Below are 23,377 nucleotides of genomic sequence, written 5' to 3'. Positions count from 1 at the left end.
CCTCTGCAGAATGGGTCTTTCTACATTCCAGGTCCTTTCTACCCCAATAAATAATGCGGCGATTCTCTCAGTGAGTTGTACTTTGGGTTTAAACAGCCAACTGTCTCTTAAAAAGGTCTTTTGTTTAAATTCCTTTAAAGAAAAGCCTTTCAAAAAAATTTTTTTATTTTTTATTTTTAAATCCCATATGTTTACTCTGATCATGGAACTTTGTCATTTTGACCATCTCTGCTGATTAAAATATTCTTTTTTTTTTTAAAGATTTTCTGTATTTATTTGACAGAGAGAGAAATCACAAGTAGGCGGAGAGTCAGGCAGAGAGAGATAGAAAAGCAGGCTCCTGCTGAGCAAAGAGCCCGATGCGGGGCTCAATCCCAGGACACTGAGATCATGGCCCGAGCCGAAGGCAGAGGCTTAATCCACTGAGCCACCCAGGCGCCCCTGATTAAAATATTCTTCATCATTAGCACCTACTGCTCTCCTCTCTTGGTGGTCTCTCCGGAAGGGGTCTTCTCTAGCTCTTCTAGCAGGAGATGGGCAGTTCCCAAATACCCCTGTTGCCAGACTAACCTTACCTATCCTGCAGGGTCAAGTAGGCCTGGCCCTTTATCTGTTGTTCTCCTCTGAGGGGTTAGTTTTTCATAGATACCGTGCTTTGCTTTTGTCAGGATTTACCCTGGATTATCAAAACCCTTTTCTTCTGCCAGTGAAGCCTAAGAATCTGTCCTAATGAGAAACCAGGAATTCAAACAGATCATATTTATCCTGAATGTTCTGTCCAAAATGAAAAATTCATTTCTGAGGTGCCTCAAGATCTCTGAGAAGGGAAGTTTCACCAACTCTGTCATGTAGGGGCATCAATTCCGATTCTGTGTCAATTTTACTACTTTCCCAGCTAGTAATTCTCTACCTCAGAAAGCCCACTGTCAACCGTTTTCTCTTTCAAAGGCAGTTGCTCTTAGAGTCTTCACATGGCACTTGGGGCCTGCTGGTCGTTGGCTACTGCCCTCTGTACCTTGGGTCTAACAGCTGCAAGGCTTCAAGATGAGCACGTCTCTTGTTCTAGGACTTAATATAGTTTGGGGCACATGGTAAGCAATAATCACTTCTTTAGTTGATCCAAGTGTTGGATCTTTCTTAATTATTCTACTACCACAATTTACTTGTTCTAAGATTTGTCCCCCCCCCCATTTTAATATCTCTTAAGGTGGCACTCACCTTGCACTTGATGACATATCCTACTTTAACTGACAGCATTTCTCTTTCTTAGTCGAACATAAACTATAGTGCATCTTACACTTGATGAAAGCTAGGATGCAATGAAATACTCTATTATGGTTACGATTCTGATATTTGAAATCCTCCGGTAGCTCCCTGTGCCCCCACAGTGTAGTACCTCACCTCCTCGCCATAGTATACAAACCTTCTCACCCCCAGTGTTAACCCCGGGGCTCAGCCTCCATCCCCAGGTGATGCTGCCAGATCAGCTGTCGGTTGTCATGAACTTGCTGTAGTTTCCCGAATGCACTGTGCTGCCTCCTGGCACTCTGAAACTTGACACACTCATCCTCATTCTTCGCTTTGCCCTTGTCTATCACCTCCCTTGAAAATCTGTTCCTAAGTGGCTTTTCCCAGCTCCCACCTACCCTTGGCAGTCTATTATCTCCCTGTGGTAAAGCCTGTCACACTGCACCATGGACATGCCCGTTGTCCCCCTGAGAAGAGAAAAGGGACAATGAGGGCCCCCAGCATTTGCAGCTCTAGTGCAGAGCCCCATGCCTGGCTTGCAGGAAATGCCAGATCATGAAGACAAACGGAGATCATCCTCAGGCTAAAACCAGCTCTTCTTTGCCTACCGCAGGATCTGGATCAATAAAGAGCAGCCAGTTATTATTGCTGTTTGTCTAGGGATTTTTACCCCATATATTTCCCAGGTCTCTACTCTTTTTGTGGCACTTTAATTCAGGCTTCAACCACTTCCTAGTCAGATCAGGTGAAATCATTTTCCTTCCCATACCCTCGATGTATTTCACATCTAGTAATTCTTTATTTAAAGATCTTATTTACCCATTTGACAGACAGATCACAAGTAGGTAGAGAGGGAGGCAGAGAGAGAGGGGGGAAGCAGGCTCCCCGCTGAGCAGAGAGCCCGATGTGGGGCTCCATTCCAGGACCCTGAAATCATGACCTGAGCCGAAGGCAGAGGCCTAAACCACTGAGCCACCCAGGAGCCCCCATATCTGGTAATTTTTAACCAACGTGGATTTGCTGCATCAAATAGTTCCTTCTTCTTCAAATATAAATATATAAATAAAGTGATCAAGTCACTCGCATGTCTTAGGAGAATGTCATACCTTTAGTAGCAAACTTGAAATCTTGGCCATTGGTTTTGATTTTTGTTTTGGTTAGATTTGGTTCGGTTTTTGTCATTTTAAAAATCCCTCCAGCCCTTGGCTCTGTCTGACCTGATTGCTTTCAGCTGTTTCTGCAACAAAATTGTCCCGGCAGCGAAAACTCTCATTGTTTACAGTGGCGCCCCCTTCTGAACACTTTGTTAATAAAAAGCTTTTTGTTTGTTTGTTGTTTTTCGGCTATGGTAAATGTGGAACAACAATGAGGTACTTCAAAGAGGTGAACCACAGATAAATTTCTCTAAGGGTGGGGTGAGGGTTACTCAAAAAGGAACTTGACAAGGCTTTTAAAGATATCGACAATCATTATAACATAACGTGACTGATTGTTACCGCGCTCTTAACTGGGCAAACACTTGTTGGCTTCCAAGAAAAACTAACATAGTTGAAATGGTTCTAGTGGCCTTCTAGCACAGGGTATGATGGGGTAGGTATTCTAGCCACTGGCTGTGCAAGGCATGAGGCCTGTTAGTGATTCTATTTTTTCCTCTGCAGAATGGGTCTTTCTACATTCCAGGTCCTTTCTACCCCAATAAATAATGCGGCGATTCTCTCAGTGAGTTGTACTTTGGGTTTAAACAGCCAACTGTCTCTTAAAAAGGTCTTTTGTTTAAATTCCTTTAAAGAAAAGTCCTTTCAAAAAAATTTTTTTATTTTTTATTTTTAAATCCCATATGTTTACTCTGATCATGGAACTTTGTCATTTTGACCATCTCTGCTGATTAAAATATTCTTTTTTTTTTTAAAGATTTTCTGTATTTATTTGACAGAGAGAGAAATCACAAGTAGGCGGAGAGTCAGGCAGAGAGAGATAGAAAAGCAGGCTCCTGCTGAGCAAAGAGCCCGATGCGGGGCTCAATCCCAGGACACTGAGATCATGGCCCGAGCCGAAGGCAGAGGCTTAATCCACTGAGCCACCCAGGCGCCCCTGATTAAAATATTCTTCATCATTAGCACCTACTGCTCTCCTCTCTTGGTGGTCTCTCCGGAAGGGGTCTTCTCTAGCTCTTCTAGCAGGAGATGGGCAGTTCCCAAATACCCCTGTTGCCAGACTAACCTTACCTATCCTGCAGGGTCAGGTAGGCCTGGCCCTTTATCTGTTGTTCTCCTCTGAGGGGTTAGTTTTTCATAGATACCGTGCTTTGCTTTTGTCAGGATTTACCCTGGATTATCAAAACCCTTTTCTTCTGCCAGTGAAGCCTAAGAATCTGTCCTAATGAGAAACCAGGAATTCAAACAGATCATATTTATCCTGAATGTTCTGTCCAAAATGAAAAATTCATTTCTGAGGTGCCTCAAGATCTCTGAGAAGGGAAGTTTCACCAACTCTGTCATGTAGGGGCATCAATTCCGATTCTGTGTCAATTTTACTACTTTCCCAGCTAGTAATTCTCTACCTCAGAAAGCCCACTGTCAACCGTTTTCTCTTTCAAAGGCAGTTGCTCTTAGAGTCTTCACATGGCACTTGGGGCCTGCTGGTCGTTGGCTACTGCCCTCTGTACCTTGGGTCTAACAGCTGCAAGGCTTCAAGATGAGCACGTCTCTTGTTCTAGGACTTAATATAGTTTGGGGCACATGGTAAGCAATAATCACTTCTTTAGTTGATCCAAGTGTTGGATCTTTCTTAATTATTCTACTACCACAATTTACTTGTTCTAAGATTTGTCCCCCCCCCCATTTTAATATCTCTTAAGGTGGCACTCACCTTGCACTTGATGACATATCCTACTTTAACTGACAGCATTTCTCTTTCTTAGTCGAACATAAACTATAGTGCATCTTACACTTGATGAAAGCTAGGATGCAATGAAATACTCTATTATGGTTACGATTCTGATATTTGAAATCCTCCGGTAGCTCCCTGTGCCCCCACAGTGTAGTACCTCACCTCCTCGCCATAGTATACAAACCTTCTCACCCCCAGTGTTAACCCCGGGGCTCAGCCTCCATCCCCAGGTGATGCTGCCAGATCAGCTGTCGGTTGTCATGAACTTGCTGTAGTTTCCCGAATGCACTGTGCTGCCTCCTGGCACTCTGAAACTTGACACACTCATCCTCATTCTTCGCTTTGCCCTTGTCTATCACCTCCCTTGAAAATCTGTTCCTAAGTGGCTTTTCCCAGCTCCCACCTACCCTTGGCAGTCTATTATCTCCCTGTGGAAAAGCCTGTCACACTGCATCATGGACATGCCCGTTGTCCCCCTGAGAAGAGAAAAGGGACAATGAGGGACCCAGCATTTGCAGCTCTAGTGCAGAGCCCCATGCCTGGCTTGCAGGAAATGCCAGATCATGAAGACAAACGGAGATCATCCTCTGGCTAAAACCAGCTCTTCTTTGCCTACCGCAGGATCTGGTCAATAAAGAGCAGCCAGTTATTATTGCTGTTTGTCTAGGGATTTTTACCCCATATATGTCCCAGATCTCTACTCTATTTGTAGCACTTTAATTCAGGCTTCAACCACTTCTTAGTCAGATCAGGTGAAATCATTTTCCTTACCATACCCTCGATGTATTTCACATCTAGTAATTCTTTATTTAAAGATCTTATTTACCCATTTGACAGATCACAAGTAGGTAGAGAGGGAGGCAGAGAGAGAGGGGGGAAGCAGGCTCCCCGCTGAGCAGAGAGCCCGATGTGGGGCTCCATCCTAGGGCCCTGAAATCATGACCTGAGCCGAAGGCAGAGGCCTAAACCACTGAGCCACCCAGGAGCCCCCATATCTGGTAATTTTTAACCAACGTGGATTTGCTGCATCAAATAGTTCCTTCTTCTTCAAATATAAATATATAAATAAAGTGATCAAGTCACTCGCATGTCTTAGGAGAATGTCATACCTTTAGTAGCAAACTTGAAATCTTGGCCATTGGTTTTGATTTTTGTTTTGGTTAGATTTGGTTCGGTTTTTGTCATTTTAAAAATCCCTCCAGCCCTTGGCTCTGTTTGACCTGATTGCTTTCAGCTGTTTCTGCAACAAAATTGTCCCGGCAGCGAAAACTCTCATTGTTTACAGTGGCGCCCCCTTCTGAACACTTTGTTAATAAAAAGCTTTTTTTTGTTTGTTTGTTTTTGTTTTTCGGCTACGGAAAATGTGGAACAACAATGAGGTATTTCAAAGAGGTGAACCACAGATAAATTTCTCTAAGGGTGGGTGAAGGTTACTCAAAAAGGAACTTGACAAGGCTTTTAAAGATATCGACAATCATTGTAACATAACGTGACTGATTCTTACCATGCAATTAACTGGGGAAACACTTGTTGGCTTCCACGAAAGACTAACATAGTTGAGATTGTTCTAGCGGCCTTCTAGTACAGGGTCTCATGAGGCAGAGATTCTAGCCACTGGCTGTGCAAGGCATGAGGCCTGTTAGTGATTCTCTTTTTTCCTCTGCAGAATGGGTCTTTCTACATTCCAGGTCCTTTCTACCCCAATAAATAATGCGGCGATTCTCTCAGTGAGTTGTACTATTGGTTTAAACAGCCAACTGTCTCTTTAAAGGACTTTTGTTTAAATTCCTTTAAAAAAAAGTCCTTTCAAAAAAATCTTTTTTTTATTTTTTATTTTTTAATTCCATAGGTTTACTCTGATCATGGAACTTTGTCATTTTGACCTTCTCTGCTGATAAAATATTCTTCATCATAAGCACCTACTGCTCCCCTCTCCTGGTGGTCTCTCCGGAAGGGGTCTTCTCTAGCTCTTCTAGCAGGAGATGGGCACTTCCCCTCTACCCCTGTTTCCAGACCAGCCTTACCTATCCTGCAGGGTCAGGTCGGCCTGGCATGTTATCTGTTGTTCTCTTCTGAGTGGTTAGTTTTCATAGATACCTTGCTTTGCTTTTGTCAGGATTTACCCTGGATTATCAAAACCCTTTTCTTGTGCCAGTGAAGCTTAAGAAACAGTCCGGATGAGAGAACCAGGAACTCGAACAGATCATATTTATCCTGAATGTTCTGTCCAAAATGAAAAATACATTTCTGAGGAGCCTCAAGATTTCTGAGAAGGGAAGTTTCACCAACTCTGTCATGTAGGGGCATCAATTCCGATTCTGTGTCAATTTTACTACTTTCCCAGCTAGTAATTCTCTACCTCAGAAAGCCCACTCTCAACCGTTTCCTCTCTCAAAGGCAGTTGCTCTTAGAGTCTGCACATGGCACTTGGGGCCTGCTGGTCGTTGGCTACAGCCCACTGTACCTTGGGTCTAACAGCTGCGGGGCATCAAGATGAGCACGTCTCTTGTTCTAGGACTTTATATACTTTGGGGCACATGGTAAGCAATAATCACTTCTTTAGTTGATCCAAGTGTTGGACCTTTATGATTTATTCTACTACCACAATTTACTTCTTCTAAGATTTGTCCCCCACCCCCATTTTAATATCTCTTAAGGTGGCACTCACCTTGCACTTGATGACATATCCTACTTTAACTGACAGCATTTCTCTTTCTTAGTCGAACATAAACTATAGTGCATCTTACACTTGATGAAAGCTAGGATGCATTAAATACTCTATTATGGTTATGATCCTAATCCAATCCATTACTCTAACACTGACTACTACATAACCCTGTCGTTGATACTAATGTGGACTTTAAACCAATACCTGATCCTGACCGTAAACCTGACCCTGGCTCTAGACTTCACCTGACCTTGACTAAGGCAAACACCAGAAACCTAACTCTAAACCTAAAATTGACCCTGACCCTGACCCTAACACTAACCCTGACACTGAATGTGAGCCTGACCCTAACTCTAACCCTAAACCTAACCCTCCCTGACACTAACACGGACCCTGACCCGAAACCTAACGCTGAACCTAACCCTAAAACTAACCCCTAACATTATCCCTGACTATGACCCTAACCCGGTCTAACCCTAACCCTCAACCTACCTCTTCCCTAACCCTAACCACACTTTAACAATAATCCCGAACCTCTCCCTGACCATGATCATAACCCTAACTCTGAAATTTGCCTTTGTCAGATCTTAAACTTAAACCTGACCCTGGCCTTGACCTTAACTCTGACCCTAACCCAGACTGTAATCCTAACTCTGACGCAAACCGTGATGCTGAACAGAATCGTAACCCTAAAGCTAACCCTGATCCTGAACCTACTCATAAAACAGAACCTAAACATAAAGCTGACCTTACCATAACCATGAACCTAACCCTGACCCTGACCCTACCGTGACACTAAACCTGTCCTAAACCTAACCCTGAACTGACATGACCTTGCCCCCAAACAAAAACTTGAACCTGACCCTAAATCTGACCATCATCCTGAACCTGACACTAAACCTAATAGTCACCCTAACACTGACCCTGACCCTGACTCTGACCAAAACCCTAACCCTGACCCTACTGTGAGCCTGACCCTAAACCTAACCATGAACCTAACCCTAACCCTGACCCCTACCCTAAGCCTCGCTAACCCTGACCCCAACGAGGTCTAAACCTAAACCTGACCCTAAGTCTTTCTTCTCCCTAACCCTAACACTAACCTGGTCTAAACCCAGCTCTGTTCCCTCCAGTGGGGACAGCAGCTGCACCCAGGCCTCCCAAGGGCTGGGGGAAGGCTGTATGGGGGTCACTGGATGGGCACTGCATTGAGTGGAGTGTGAGCCTTGAGCAGCTTGGGGACCAGCGGCTCAGGGAGCTCTGGTGGAGCAGAAAGTTTGGTAAGGAGCCCCCAGGCAGTGGTGACCTCACTTCCCTGACAACAGAGCCCAACAGAATTGGAACCCACGTATCCAGGCACCCCATAAAGAGAAAACCCTCCTGTCCAGCTCATTTCTAGAAACATCCTAAAGGAAGCAACATGTTTTTCTGCCGTACTGAAGCCGAAAGGATGCAGGGAGAAGAGAGCTCGCCGCTTGACACGTCCCCTCCCTGGCAGGTCATATCAGGTTTCACCAATGCTTCAGGCCCTTTGGCTAATAAAATCAAAAGGTGACACCAGGGGGCTCAGAGTCAGAGAGTCCCACACCTTCTGATCCACTGGTGTAGCCCTAGGTCTCTTCGCAGTCTCTCTCTCACTGTGTGTGTGTGTGTGTTTGTGTGTGTGTGTGTGTGTGTGTGTGTGCGCGCCTCTGAGTGTCTGTGTCTTTGTGTGTATAGAGACCTGGCCATGCCATCATGGGTGGAGATGACCCAAGCAGGATCAGGCTGATGAGGGTTTAGATGTCTGGTGGGCAAGTCATGTTCACACCCCGTTTAAGGCTGGTTAAGTGGGATCGGGTGTAGGGTCTACACCCTTCTGCTCAGGGATTATCCTGAGACCTTGAAGAGATGGGTCCATAGCCAGGAGCGGGGCTAACCCCAACAGTAACCACTAACCCTGACCCTGACACTGACTGTGAGCCTACGCCAAACCCTAACCCAAGCCCTGACCCTGACCCTGTATGTGATCCTGACCTGAACCCTAAACCTAAACCTAAGCCTGACACTCACCCTGATGTGGACCCTGAACTAAACTTAAATCTGACCTTACCGTAACCATGACTCAAACCTAATCATGACACAGACCCTGACCCTAATCCTAACCCTGACGCTGACCTAACCCTGACACTAACCCTAACACAGACCGTGACTGTCAGCCTGACCCGTGCCTAAACCTAAAGGTAACTCTAACCATGACCCTAATACGGACCCTGAACCTAAACCTAACGCTGACCCTGACCCTAACACTAACCCCTACCCTAAACCAAACCCTAACACTGACCTTACGCTGTCTAACCCTAACCCTATCATAACCCTACTTCTAACTCTAACCCTAACCCCAATCCCAAACCCTACCACCAAAACCTAACTGTGACACTGAACCGAACATTGACCCTAAACCAAAGCCTGACGCTAAACCTGACCCTGTCCCTGACCTTCACCTGACCCAGACCCTGACCCTAATCCTAACCATGACACTAACACTGACCACTACATAATCCTGTCCCTGACCGGAATGTGGACTTTAAACCAATACCTATACCTGACCCTAAACCTGACACTGGCGCTAAACTTCACCCTGACCCTGACCCAGACCATGACCATAAACCTAACCCTGACCCTTACAGTGACCCTGACCCTGACCTGAACAACAAACTGACCCTGACTGTGAGCCTGACCCTAACACTAACCCTAAATGTAATCCTGACCCTGACACTAACACGGGCCTTCCCCAGAATCCTATCGCTGGTCCCAACCCTTAACACTAACCACTAACCCTACCACAGACCCTGATCCTAACAAGCTCTAACCCTAAACGTCAACCAAACGCTAACCCTAACACTAACCCTAACTTTAACAATAACCCTGACCCTATACCTGACTATGATCATAACCCTAACCCTGAACTTTGCCTATACCAGACACTGACACTATACGTGACCCTGGCCCTGAGCCTAAACCTAACCATGACCCTAACACTGACCACTACATAACCCTGTCGCTGACCCGAATGTGGACTTTAAACCAATACCTGATCCTGACCGTAACCCTGACACTGGCCCAAGATTTCACCCTGACCCTGACCCAGACCATGACCATAAATCTAACCCTGACCCTAACAGTGACCCGTCCCTGACCTGAACACTGAACCTGACCCCGACTGTGAGCCTGACCCTAACTCTAACCCTAAACGTAACCATGACCCTGACACTAACACGGGCCCTAACCCGAAACCTAACGCTGAACCTAACCCTAAAACTAACCCCTAACATTATCACTGACCCTGACCCTAACCCGGTCTAACCCTAACCCTCAACCTACCTCTAACCCTACCCCTAACCCCACTTTAACAATAATCCTGACCCTCTCCCTGAACCTGATCATAACCCTAACTCTGAACTTTGCCTATGTCAGCCCTTAACCTTAAACCTGACCCTGGCTTTGACCTTAACACTGACCCTAACCCTGACTGTAAACCTAACTCTCACCCAATCCATGATCCTGACAGAATCATAACACTAAAGCTAACCCTGATCCTGAACCTACACATAAAACATAACCTAAACTTAAAGCTGACCTTACCATAACCATGAACCTAACCCTGAACCTGAACCTAACCCTGACACTAAACCTGTCCCAAACCTAACCCTGACCCTGACATGAACCTTGCCCCCAAACCTAAACTTGAACCTGACCCTAAATCTGACCATGACCCTGAACCTGAACCTAAACCTAACCGTCACTAACACTGACCCTGACCCTGACTCTGACCATAACCTTAACCGTGACCCTACTGTGAGTCTGACCCTAAACCTAACCATGAACCTAACCCTAACCCTGACCCCTACCCTAAGCCTTACGCTAACCCTGACCCCAATGACGTCTAACCCTAACCCTGATCCTAAGTCTTTCTTAACCCTAAACCTAACACTAACCTAGTCTATACCCAGCTCTGTTCTCTCCAGCGAGGACAACAGCTGCACCCAGGTTCCCAGGAGCTTGGGGGAGGCTGTATGGGGGTCATTGGATTGGCACTGCATTAAGTGGAGGGTGAGCCTTGAGCAGCTTGGGGACCGGTGGAACAGGGAGCTCTGGTGAAGCAGAAAGTTTGGTAAGGAGCCCCCAGGCAGTGTTGAACTCACTTACCTGACGACAGAACCCAACGAAATAGGAACCTTTGTATCCAGGCACGCCATTACAGAGAAAACCCCCCATCCAAGCTCATTTCAAAGCAAATCCTAAAGGAAGCGACATGTTCTTCTGCTGTACTGAAGCCGGGAGGATGCAGGGAGAAGAGAGCTCGCCTGCCAGACACGTCCCCTCCATGGCAGGTCATATCAGGTTTCCCCAACGCCCAAGGCCCTTTGGCTAAAAAAATCAAAAGGTGACACCAGGGGGCTCAGAGACAGAGAGTCCCACACCTTCTGATCCACGGGTGTAGCCCTAGGTCTCTTCCCCGTTTCTACACCCTTCTGCACAGGGTTTATCCTGAGACCCTGAACGGATGGGTCCATGACCCAGGAGCGGGGATAACCCTAACAGTAACCACTAATCCTGACCCTGACACTGACTGTGAGCCTGCCCCAAACCCTAACCCAAACCTTGACCCTGACCCTGACCCTATCTGTGATCCTGACCGGAACCCTAAACCTAAACCTAAGCCTGACACTGACCCTGATGTGGACCCTGAACCTAAACCCAACATTGATATTACTGTAACCAAGACTCATAACTAACCATGACCCTGACCATGACCCTAATCCTAACCCTGACGCGGACATAACCCTGACCCTAACCCTACCCATGACCGTGACTGTGAGCCTGACACTAACCCTAAACCTAAATGTATCTCTAACCATGACCCTAATACGGACCCTGAACCTAAACCTAACGCTGACCCTGACCCTAACACTAACCCCTACCCTAAACCAAATCCTAACCCTGACCTTACGCTGTCTAACGCTAACCCTAACCATAACCCTACTTCTAACTCTAACTCTAACCCCAATCCCAAATGCTACCGACAAACCTAACTGTGACACTGAACCGAACATTGACCGTATACCAAAGCCTGACCCTAAACCTGACCCTGGCCCTGACCTTCACCTGACCCTGACCCTGACCCTTATCCTAACCATGACACTAACACTAACCACTACACAATCCTGTCCCTGACCCGAATGTGGACTTTAAACCAATACCTATACCTGACCCTAAACCTGACACTGGTGCTAAACTTCACCCTGACCCTCACCCAGACCATGACCATAAATCTAACCCTGACGCTAACAGTGACGCCGACCCTGACCTGAACACTAAACCTGACCCTGACTGTGAGTCTGACCCTAACACTAACCCTAAATGTAACCCTGACCCTGACACTAACACGGGCCCTCCCCCGAATCCTATCGCTGGTCCCAACCCTAACACTAACCACTAACCCTACCACAGACCCTGATCCTAACAAGCTCTAACCCTAAACGTCAACCAAACGCTAACCCTAACACTAACCCTAACTTTAACAATAACCCTGACCCTATACCTGACTATGATCATAACCCTAACCCTGAACTTTGCCTATACCAGACACTGACACTATACGTGACCCTGGCCCTGAGCCTAAACCTAACCATGACCCTAACACTGACCACTACATAACCCTGTCGCTGACCCGAATGTGGACTTTAAACCAATACCTGATCCTGACCGTAACCCTGACACTGGCCCAAGATTTCACCCTGACCCTGACCCAGACCATGACCATAAATCTAACCCTGACCCTAACAGTGACCCGTCCCTGACCTGAACACTGAACCTGACCCCGACTGTGAGCCTGACCCTAACTCTAACCCTAAACGTAACCATGACCCTGACACTAACACGGGCCCTAACCCGAAACCTAACGCTGAACCTAACCCTAAAACTAACCCCTAACATTATCACTGACCCTGACCCTAACCCGGTCTAACCCTAACCCTCAACCTACCTCTAACCCTACCCCTAACCCCACTTTAACAATAATCCTGACCCTCTCCCTGAACCTGATCATAACCCTAACTCTGAACTTTGCCTATGTCAGCCCTTAACCTTAAACCTGACCCTGGCTTTGACCTTAACACTGACCCTAACCCTGACTGTAAACCTAACTCTCACCCAATCCATGATCCTGACAGAATCATAACACTAAAGCTAACCCTGATCCTGAACCTACACATAAAACATAACCTAAACTTAAAGCTGACCTTACCATAACCATGAACCTAACCCTGAACCTGAACCTAACCCTGACACTAAACCTGTCCCAAACCTAACCCTGACCCTGACATGAACCTTGCCCCCAAACCTAAACTTGAACCTGACCCTAAATCTGACCATGACCCTGAACCTGAACCTAAACCTAACCGTCACTAACACTGACCCTGACCCTGACTCTGACCATAACCTTAACCGTGACCCTACTGTGAGTCTGACCCTAAACCTAACCATGAACCTAACCCTAACCCTGACCCCTACCCTAAGCCTTACGCTAACCCTGACCCCAATGACGTCTAACCCTAACCCTGATCCTAAGTCTTTCTTAACCCTAAACCTAACACTAACCTAGTCTATACCCAGCTCTGTTCTCTCCAGCGAGGACAACAGCTGCACCCAGGTTCCCAGGAGCTTGGGGGAGGCTGTATGGGGGTCATTGGATTGGCACTGCATTAAGTGGAGGGTGAGCCTTGAGCAGCTTGGGGACCGGTGGAACAGGGAGCTCTGGTGAAGCAGAAAGTTTGGTAAGGAGCCCCCAGGCAGTGTTGAACTCACTTACCTGACGACAGAACCCAACGAAATAGGAACCTTTGTATCCAGGCACGCCATTACAGAGAAAACCCCCCATCCAAGCTCATTTCAAAGCAAATCCTAAAGGAAGCGACATGTTCTTCTGCTGTACTGAAGCCGGGAGGATGCAGGGAGAAGAGAGCTCGCCTGCCAGACACGTCCCCTCCATGGCAGGTCATATCAGGTTTCCCCAACGCCCAAGGCCCTTTGGCTAAAAAAATCAAAAGGTGACACCAGGGGGCTCAGAGACAGAGAGTCCCACACCTTCTGATCCACGGGTGTAGCCCTAGGTCTCTTCCCCGTTTCTACACCCTTCTGCACAGGGTTTATCCTGAGACCCTGAACGGATGGGTCCATGACCCAGGAGCGGGGATAACCCTAACAGTAACCACTAATCCTGACCCTGACACTGACTGTGAGCCTGCCCCAAACCCTAACCCAAACCTTGACCCTGACCCTGACCCTATCTGTGATCCTGACCGGAACCCTAAACCTAAACCTAAGCCTGACACTGACCCTGATGTGGACCCTGAACCTAAACCCAACATTGATATTACTGTAACCAAGACTCATAACTAACCATGACCCTGACCATGACCCTAATCCTAACCCTGACGCGGACATAACCCTGACCCTAACCCTACCCATGACCGTGACTGTGAGCCTGACACTAACCCTAAACCTAAATGTATCTCTAACCATGACCCTAATACGGACCCTGAACCTAAACCTAACGCTGACCCTGACCCTAACACTAACCCCTACCCTAAACCAAATCCTAACCCTGACCTTACGCTGTCTAACGCTAACCCTAACCATAACCCTACTTCTAACTCTAACTCTAACCCCAATCCCAAATGCTACCGACAAACCTAACTGTGACACTGAACCGAACATTGACCGTATACCAAAGCCTGACCCTAAACCTGACCCTGGCCCTGACCTTCACCTGACCCTGACCCTGACCCTTATCCTAACCATGACACTAACACTAACCACTACACAATCCTGTCCCTGACCCGAATGTGGACTTTAAACCAATACCTATACCTGACCCTAAACCTGACACTGGTGCTAAACTTCACCCTGACCCTCACCCAGACCATGACCATAAATCTAACCCTGACGCTAACAGTGACGCCGACCCTGACCTGAACACTAAACCTGACCCTGACTGTGAGTCTGACCCTAACACTAACCCTAAATGTAACCCTGACCCTGACACTAACACGGGCCCTCCCCCGAATCCTATCGCTGGTCCCAACCCTAACACTAACCACTAACCCTACCACAGACCCTGATCCTAACAAGCTCTAACCCTAAACGTCAACCAAACGCTAACCCTAACACTAACCCTAACTTTAACAATAACCCTGACCCTATACCTGACTATGATCATAACCCTAACCCTGAACTTTGCCTATACCAGACACTGACACTATACGTGACCCTGGCCCTGAGCCTAAACCTAACCATGACCCTAACACTGACCACTACATAACCCTGTCGCTGACCCGAATGTGGACTTTAAACCAATACCTGATCCTGACCGTAACCCTGACACTGGCCCAAGATTTCACCCTGACCCTGACCCAGACCATGACCATAAATCTAACCCTGACCCTAACAGTGACCCGTCCCTGACCTGAACACTGAACCTGACCCCGACTGTGAGCCTGACCCTAACTCTAACCCTAAACGTAACCATGACCCTGACACTAACACGGGCCCTAACCCGAAACCTAACGCTGAACCTAACCCTAAAACTAACCCCTAACATTATCACTGACCCTGACCCTAACCCGGTCTAACCCTAACCCTCAACCTACCTCTAACCCTACCCCTAACCCCACTTTAACAATAATCCTGACCCTCTCCCTGAACCTGATCATAACCCTAACTCTGAACTTTGCCTATGTCAGCCCTTAACCTTAAACCTGACCCTGGCTTTGACCTTAACACTGACCCTAACCCTGACTGTAAACCTAACTCTCACCCAATCCATGATCCTGACAGAATCATAACACTAAAGCTAACCCTGATCCTGAACCTACACATAAAACATAACCTAAACTTAAAGCTGACCTTACCATAACCATGAACCTAACCCTGAACCTGAACCTAACCCTGACACTAAACCTGTCCCAAACCTAACCCTGACCCTGACATGAACCTTGCCCCCAAACCTAAACTTGAACCTGACCCTAAATCTGACCATGACCCTGAACCTGAACCTAAACCTAACCGTCACTAACACTGACCCTGACCCTGACTCTGACCATAACCTTAACCGTGACCCTACTGTGAGTCTGACCCTAAACCTAACCATGAACCTAACCCTAACCCTGACCCCTACCCTAAGCCTTACGCTAACCCTGACCCCAATGACGTCTAACCCTAACCCTGATCCTAAGTCTTTCTTAACCCTAAACCTAACACTAACCTAGTCTATACCCAGCTCTGTTCTCTCCAGCGAGGACAACAGCTGCACCCAGGTTCCCAGGAGCTTGGGGGAGGCTGTATGGGGGTCATTGGATTGGCACTGCATTAAGTGGAGGGTGAGCCTTGAGCAGCTTGGGGACCGGTGGAACAGGGAGCTCTGGTGAAGCAGAAAGTTTGGTAAGGAGCCCCCAGGCAGTGTTGAACTCACTTACCTGACGACAGAACCCAACGAAATAGGAACCTTTGTATCCAGGCACGCCATTACAGAGAAAACCCCCCATCCAAGCTCATTTCAAAGCAAATCCTAAAGGAAGCGACATGTTCTTCTGCTGTACTGAAGCCGGGAGGATGCAGGGAGAAGAGAGCTCGCCTGCCAGACACGTCCCCTCCATGGCAGGTCATATCAGGTTTCCCCAACGCCCAAGGCCCTTTGGCTAAAAAAATCAAAAGGTGACACCAGGGGGCTCAGAGACAGAGAGTCCCACACCTTCTGATCCACGGGTGTAGCCCTAGGTCTCTTCCCCGTTTCTACACCCTTCTGCACAGGGTTTATCCTGAGACCCTGAACGGATGGGTCCATGACCCAGGAGCGGGGATAACCCTAACAGTAACCACTAATCCTGACCCTGACACTGACTGTGAGCCTGCCCCAAACCCTAACCCAAACCTTGACCCTGACCCTGACCCTATCTGTGATCCTGACCGGAACCCTAAACCTAAACCTAAGCCTGACACTGACCCTGATGTGGACCCTGAACCTAAACCCAACATTGATATTACTGTAACCAAGACTCATAACTAACCATGACCCTGACCATGACCCTAATCCTAACCCTGACGCGGACATAACCCTGACCCTAACCCTACCCATGACCGTGACTGTGAGCCTGACACTAACCCTAAACCTAAATGTATCTCTAACCATGACCCTAATACGGACCCTGAACCTAAACCTAACGCTGACCCTGACCCTAACACTAACCCCTACCCTAAACCAAATCCTAACCCTGACCTTACGCTGTCTAACGCTAACCCTAACCATAACCCTACTTCTAACTCTAACTCTAACCCCAATCCCAAATGCTACCGACAAACCTAACTGTGACACTGAACCGAACATTGACCGTATACCAAAGCCTGACCCTAAACCTGACCCTGGCCCTGACCTTCACCTGACCCTGACCCTGACCCTTATCCTAACCATGACACTAACACTAACCACTACACAATCCTGTCCCTGACCCGAATGTGGACTTTAAACCAATACCTATACCTGACCCTAAACCTGACACTGGTGCTAAACTTCACCCTGACCCTCACCCAGACCATGACCATAAATCTAACCCTGACGCTAACAGTGACGCCGACCCTGACCTGAACACTAAACCTGACCCTGACTGTGAGTCTGACCCTAACACTAACCCTAAATGTAACCCTGACCCTGACACTAACACGGGCCCTCCCCCGAATCCTATCGCTGGTCCCAACCCTAACACTAACCACTAACCCTACCACAGACCCTGATCCTAACAAGCTCTAACCCTAAACGTCAACCAAACGCTAACCCTAACACTAACCCTAACTTTAACAATAACCCTGACCCTATACCTGACTATGATCATAACCCTAACCCTGAACTTTGCCTATACCAGACACTGACACTATACGTGACCCTGGCCCTGAGCCTAAACCTAACCATGACCCTAACACTGACCACTACATAACCCTGTCGCTGACCCGAATGTGGACTTTAAACCAATACCTGATCCAGACCGTAAACCTGACACTGGCCCAAGACTTCACCCTGACCCTGACCCAGACCATGACCATAAATCTAACCCTGACCCTGGCAGTACCCTGACCCTGACCTGAACACTAAACCTGACCCTGACTGTGAACCTGACCCTAACTCTAACCCTAAATGCAACCCTGACCCTGACAGTAACACGGGTCCTCCCCAGAATCCTATAGCTGAACCAACCCTAGCACTAATCCCTAACCCTACCACGGACCCTGATCCTAACAAGTTCTAACCCTAACCGTCCACCAAACGCTAACCCTAACACTAACCCTAAACTTTAACTTTAACTTTGACCCTATACTTGACTATGATCATAACCCTATCTCTGAACTTTGCCTATACCAGACCCTGACCCTATACCTCATCCTGGCCCTGAGCCGAAACCTAACCATGACCCTAACACTGACAACGATATAACCCTGTCGCTGACCCGAATGTGGACATTAAAACAATACCTGATCCTGACCGTAAACCTGACACTGGCCCTAGACTTCACCCTGACCCTGACCCAGGCAAACACCAGAAACGTAACCCTGACCCTAACAGTGACCCTGACCCTGACCCTAACCATAACCCTGACACTGAATGTGAGCCTGACCCTAACTCTAACCCTAAACGTAATCCTGACCCTGACACTAACACGGGCCCTGACCCGAAACCTAATGCTGAACCTAACCCTAAAACTAACCCCTAACATTATCACTGACACTGACCCTAATCTGGTCTAACCCTAACCCTCAACCTACCTAGCCCTAACCCTAACCCCACTTTAACAATAATCCTGACCCTCTACCTGACCCTGATCATATCATACCCCTATCTCTGAACTTTGCCTATGTCAGACCTTAACCTTAAACCTTACCCTGGCCTTGACCTTAACACTGACCCTAACCCTGAATGTACACCTAACTCTGACCCAATCCAAGATCCTGAACATAATCGTAACCCTAAAGCTAACCCTGATTCTTAACCTACTCATAAAACAGATCCTAAACATAAAGCTGACCTTACCATAACCATGAACCTAACCCTGACCCTGACCCTAACCCTGACACTAAACCTGTCCCAAAGCTAACCCTAACCCTGACATGAACCTTGCCCCCAAACCAAAACTTGAACCTGACCCTAAATCTGACCATGACCCTGAACCTGCCCCTAAACCTAACCGTCACCCTAACACTGACCCTGACCCTGACTCTGATCGTTACGCTAACCGTGACCCTACTGTGAGCCTGACCCTAAACCTAACCATGAACCTAACCCTAACCCTGACCCCTACCCTAAGCCTTACGCTAACCCTGACCCCAACGAGGTCTAAAACTAACCCTGACCCTAAGTCTTTCTAAACCCTAACCCTAACACTAACCTAGTCTAAACCCAGCTCTGTTGCCTCCAGCGGGGACAATAGCTGCACCCAGGCCTCCCAAGGGCTGGGTGGAGTCTGAATGGGGGTCACTGGATGGGCACTGCATTGAGTGGAGTGTGAGCCTGAGCAGCTTGCGCACCGGTGGCTCAGGGAGCTTTGCTACAGCAGGAAGTTCGGTAAGGAGCCCCCAGGCAGTGGTGGCCTCACTTCCCTGACGACAGAGCCCAACGGAATTGCAACCCATGTATCCAGGCAACCCATTACAGAGAAAAAACCCCTGCCCAGCTCATTTCTAGGCACATCCTAAAGGAAGCGACATGTTCTTCTGCTGTACTGAAGCCGGGAGGATGCAGGGAGAAGAGAGCTCACCCGCCAGACACGTCGCCTCCCTTCAGGTCATATCATGTTTCCCCAATGCCTCAGACCCTTTGGCTAATAAAATCAAAAGGTGACACCAGGGGGCTCAGAGTCAGAGAGTCCCACACCTTCTGATCCACGGGTGTAGCCCTAGGTCTCTTCCCCGTTTCTGTGTGTGTGTGTGTGCCTCTGGGTGTCTGTGTGTCTGTGTGTAAAGAGGACCTTGCCATGCCATCGTGGGAGAAGATGCCCCAAGCAGGATCAGGCTGATGAGGGTTTAGATGTCTGGTGGGCAAGTTATGTTCACACACCAGTTTAAGGCTGGTTAAGTGGGATCAGGTGGAGGGTCTACACCCTTCTGCACAGGGTTTATCCTGAGACCCTGAACGGATGGGTCCATGACCCAGGAGCGGGGCTAACCCTAACAGTAACCACTAACCCTGACCCTGACACTGACTGTGAGCCTGCCCCAAACCCTAACCCAAACGCTGACACTGACCCTGACACATTATGCCCCGCCCATGCTTAGGTACGAAGAGGGCACAAACACGCATTTTGACCCTCAGCGTGAGTCCTGTCCTCTAGTAAGTCTTCTCAGTGGCTGGACCATTAGACGTCATAATGGGCTTGCCATGCCCCTAGGCCCCAAGTTTTAACCAGCTTTCTGGTTGTCCCCTCGCCCCTCCCCAGGGCTCTGCTCTGGAAACTCTCTTTTGGTGGGACACCTGAGGTAAAAACAAAACAAAACCAACTCCTCCCATCTCAAAGAATAACCCCAAACTCTTCGGATCGGGCCAAATGCCCAGAGAGGAAGACTCGTCCATGGCCCATGAGGCCACCCGGACATTCCACGGCCATCAGTGACACAATATCCAGAGACAAAATCTTGAGCAAGCGTCTCACACTTGCCCCCTTGTTCATATCCTGAAGAGTTCTCCTCACTGTCTGTAGATCAGTCCTGCAATACCTACGACCCGAAACCTAAGCCGAGTTTGTGTTTTCAGACAACTGTCCCCACAGCCCTGGCCCACAAAACCTACAGGCACAAGTTCTTGGAGCCAAACCTGAGGACTGTACCTGGGAATTCTGCCCATTCCATTGGCCACAAACCTAGAAATAGGATGATAAACCTCCAAAGTGCCCGGGGCCATCCCAATAGTGTTGACTGCCCAGGAAAAACAAGGGCGGTCTGACACCAGCTGAGCATCTACCTGCACTTAGACCCGTGGACAGATGTCCCCAGAGGTAAATTGCAGTGAGCAGGCCCCTAGATCCTAATCGGATCCATTGCTTTGTTGTCCAGGCCTCTCTCCTCAGAGGCCTGGATTCCAATAGCAGCATATGGCTGTTTCTTGAGGCACCCATCAGAAGAAATCTCGTCTCCACGTGGGAATCTTGCACGTTGGAGCTGAGTCAAAGCCTCTGGTTAGGAGAACCCTTCAGGGACCCTGTGCCACTGCCTCATTCCAAGTTCTCCATGGACACAAACCCACATTAGGACCCATCCACAAGAGAGTCCATTTCAACTCAACCCTCTCAGTTTCTCCCCCAGATCCAGCAGATCTAACCTGTCTTGTCACTAGGACACAAGAGGAATGAGAGTCGGGCTCCCCAGCCATCCATCCTTAGAACCCTACTTGGAATCGATCCGTATGGGAAGTCCTGGAGCCAACCAACAGGTCTCAATCGCCCTGCAGAAGAATCTTTACGGTTTGGAGAATCTCACAACTCCCGTCGTGGGAAAAATTCCATGGCCTCGTGATCCACCACCTCTTCATGAAGAGGGCCATAAGGGACAAAAAATCCAACCTGAGCGTTTGTCAGATCCTCACCTGATTTCAGATGCACGAGATCTTGTTTCATCTGCAGAGCGTACCTGCCATGTCCTTGCCCAGACCCTAAGGTTGCTTGTGTTCTCAGACTTCTGTCCTCAACTCCTGGCCCACAAGCCCTCCAGTTTGGCAGTTCCAGAACTACAATGCAGCCCTCTGCCTGCCCTCCAGAAGAAAAAACATTGCCCTCTGGGGCTAACAAGAAACCCCCGAAATATATGGGGGAAATATCCCTAGAAAAACAGCTATAATAACTGGCTGTTCTTTATTGATCCAGGTCCTGCGGTAGGCAAAGAAGAGCTGGTTTTAGCCAGAGGATGATCTCCGTTTGTCTTCATGATCTGGCATTTCCTGCAAGCCAGGCATGGGGCTCTGCACTAGAGCTGCAAATGCTGGGGGGCCCTCACTGTTCCTTTTCTCTTCTCAGAGGGACAACGGGCATGTCCATGGTGCAGTGTGACAGGCTTTACCACAGGGATATAAAAGACTGCCAAGGGTAGGTTGGAGCTAGGAAAAACCACTTAGGAACAGATTTTCAGGGGAGGTGATAGACAAGGGCAAAGTGAAGAACGAGGATGAGTGTGTCAAGTTTCAAAGTGCCAGGAAGCAGCACAGTGCATTCAGGAAACTACAGCAAGTTCATGACAACCGACAGCTGATCTGGCAGCATCACCTGGGGATGGAGGCTGAGCCCCGGGGTTAACACTGGGGGTGAGATGGTTTGTAGACTATGGCGAGGAGGTGAGGTACTACACTGTGGGGGCACAGGGAGCTAACGGAGGATTTCAAATATCAGAATCGTAACCATAATAGAGTATTTAATTGCATCCTAGCTTTCATCAAGGGTAAGATACACTGTAGTTTATGTTCGACTAGGAAAGAGAAATGCTGTCAGTTAAACTAGGATATGTCATCAAGTGCAAGGTGAGTGCCATCTTAAGAGATATTAAAATGGGGGGGTGGAAAAATCTGAGAACTATAAATTGTGGTACTAGAATAATTAAGAAAAGTTTGAACACTTGGATCAACTAAAATTGTGATTATTGCTTACCATGTGCCCCAAACTATATTAAGTCTTAGAACAAGAGACGTTCTCATCTTGATGCCGCGCAGCTGTTAGACCCAAAGTACAGAGCGCAGTAGCCAATGACCAGCAGGCCCCAAGTGCCATGTGAAGACTCTAAGAGCAACTGCATTTGAGAGAGGAAACGGTTGAGATTGGGCTTTATGAGGTAGAGAATTATTAGCTGGGAAAGTAGGAAAATTGACACAGAATCGGAATTGATGCCCCTACATGACAGAGTTGGTGAAACTTCTCTTCTCAGAGATCTTGAGGCTCCTCAGAAATGTATTTTTCATTTTGGACAGAACATTCAGGATAAATATGATCTGTTCGAGTTCCTGGTTCTCTCATCCGACTGTTTCTTAAGCTTCACTGGCACAAGAAAAGGGTTTTGATAGTCCAGGGTAAATCCTGACAAAAGCAAAGCACGGTATCTATGAAAAACTAACCACTCAGAAGAGAACAACAGATAAAAGGCCAGAACGACCTGACCCTGCAGGATAGGTAAGGCTGGTCCGGCAACAGGGGTAGAGGGGAAGTGCCCATCTCCGGCTAGAAGAGCTAGAGAAGTCCCCTTCTGGAGAGACCACCAGGAGAGGAGAGCAGTAGGTGCTGATGGTGAATATTTTATTCAGCCGAGAAGGTCATAATGACAAAGTTCCATGATCAGAGTAAACATATGGGATTAAAAAATTAAAAATAAGAAAAAGATTTTTTTAAAAAGACTTTTTTTTTAAGGAATTTAAACAAAAGTCCTTTTTAAGAGACAGTTGGCTGTTTAAACCAAAAGTACAACTCACTGAGAGAATTGCCGCATTATTTATTGGGGTAGAAAGGACCTGGAATG

Source organism: Mustela nivalis (assembly GCF_964662115.1).
Source record: "Mustela nivalis genome assembly, contig: HAP1_SCAFFOLD_398, whole genome shotgun sequence".
NCBI classification, from domain to species: Eukaryota; Metazoa; Chordata; class Mammalia; order Carnivora; family Mustelidae; genus Mustela; species Mustela nivalis.
Note: the sequence above shows the minus strand (reverse complement) of the source record.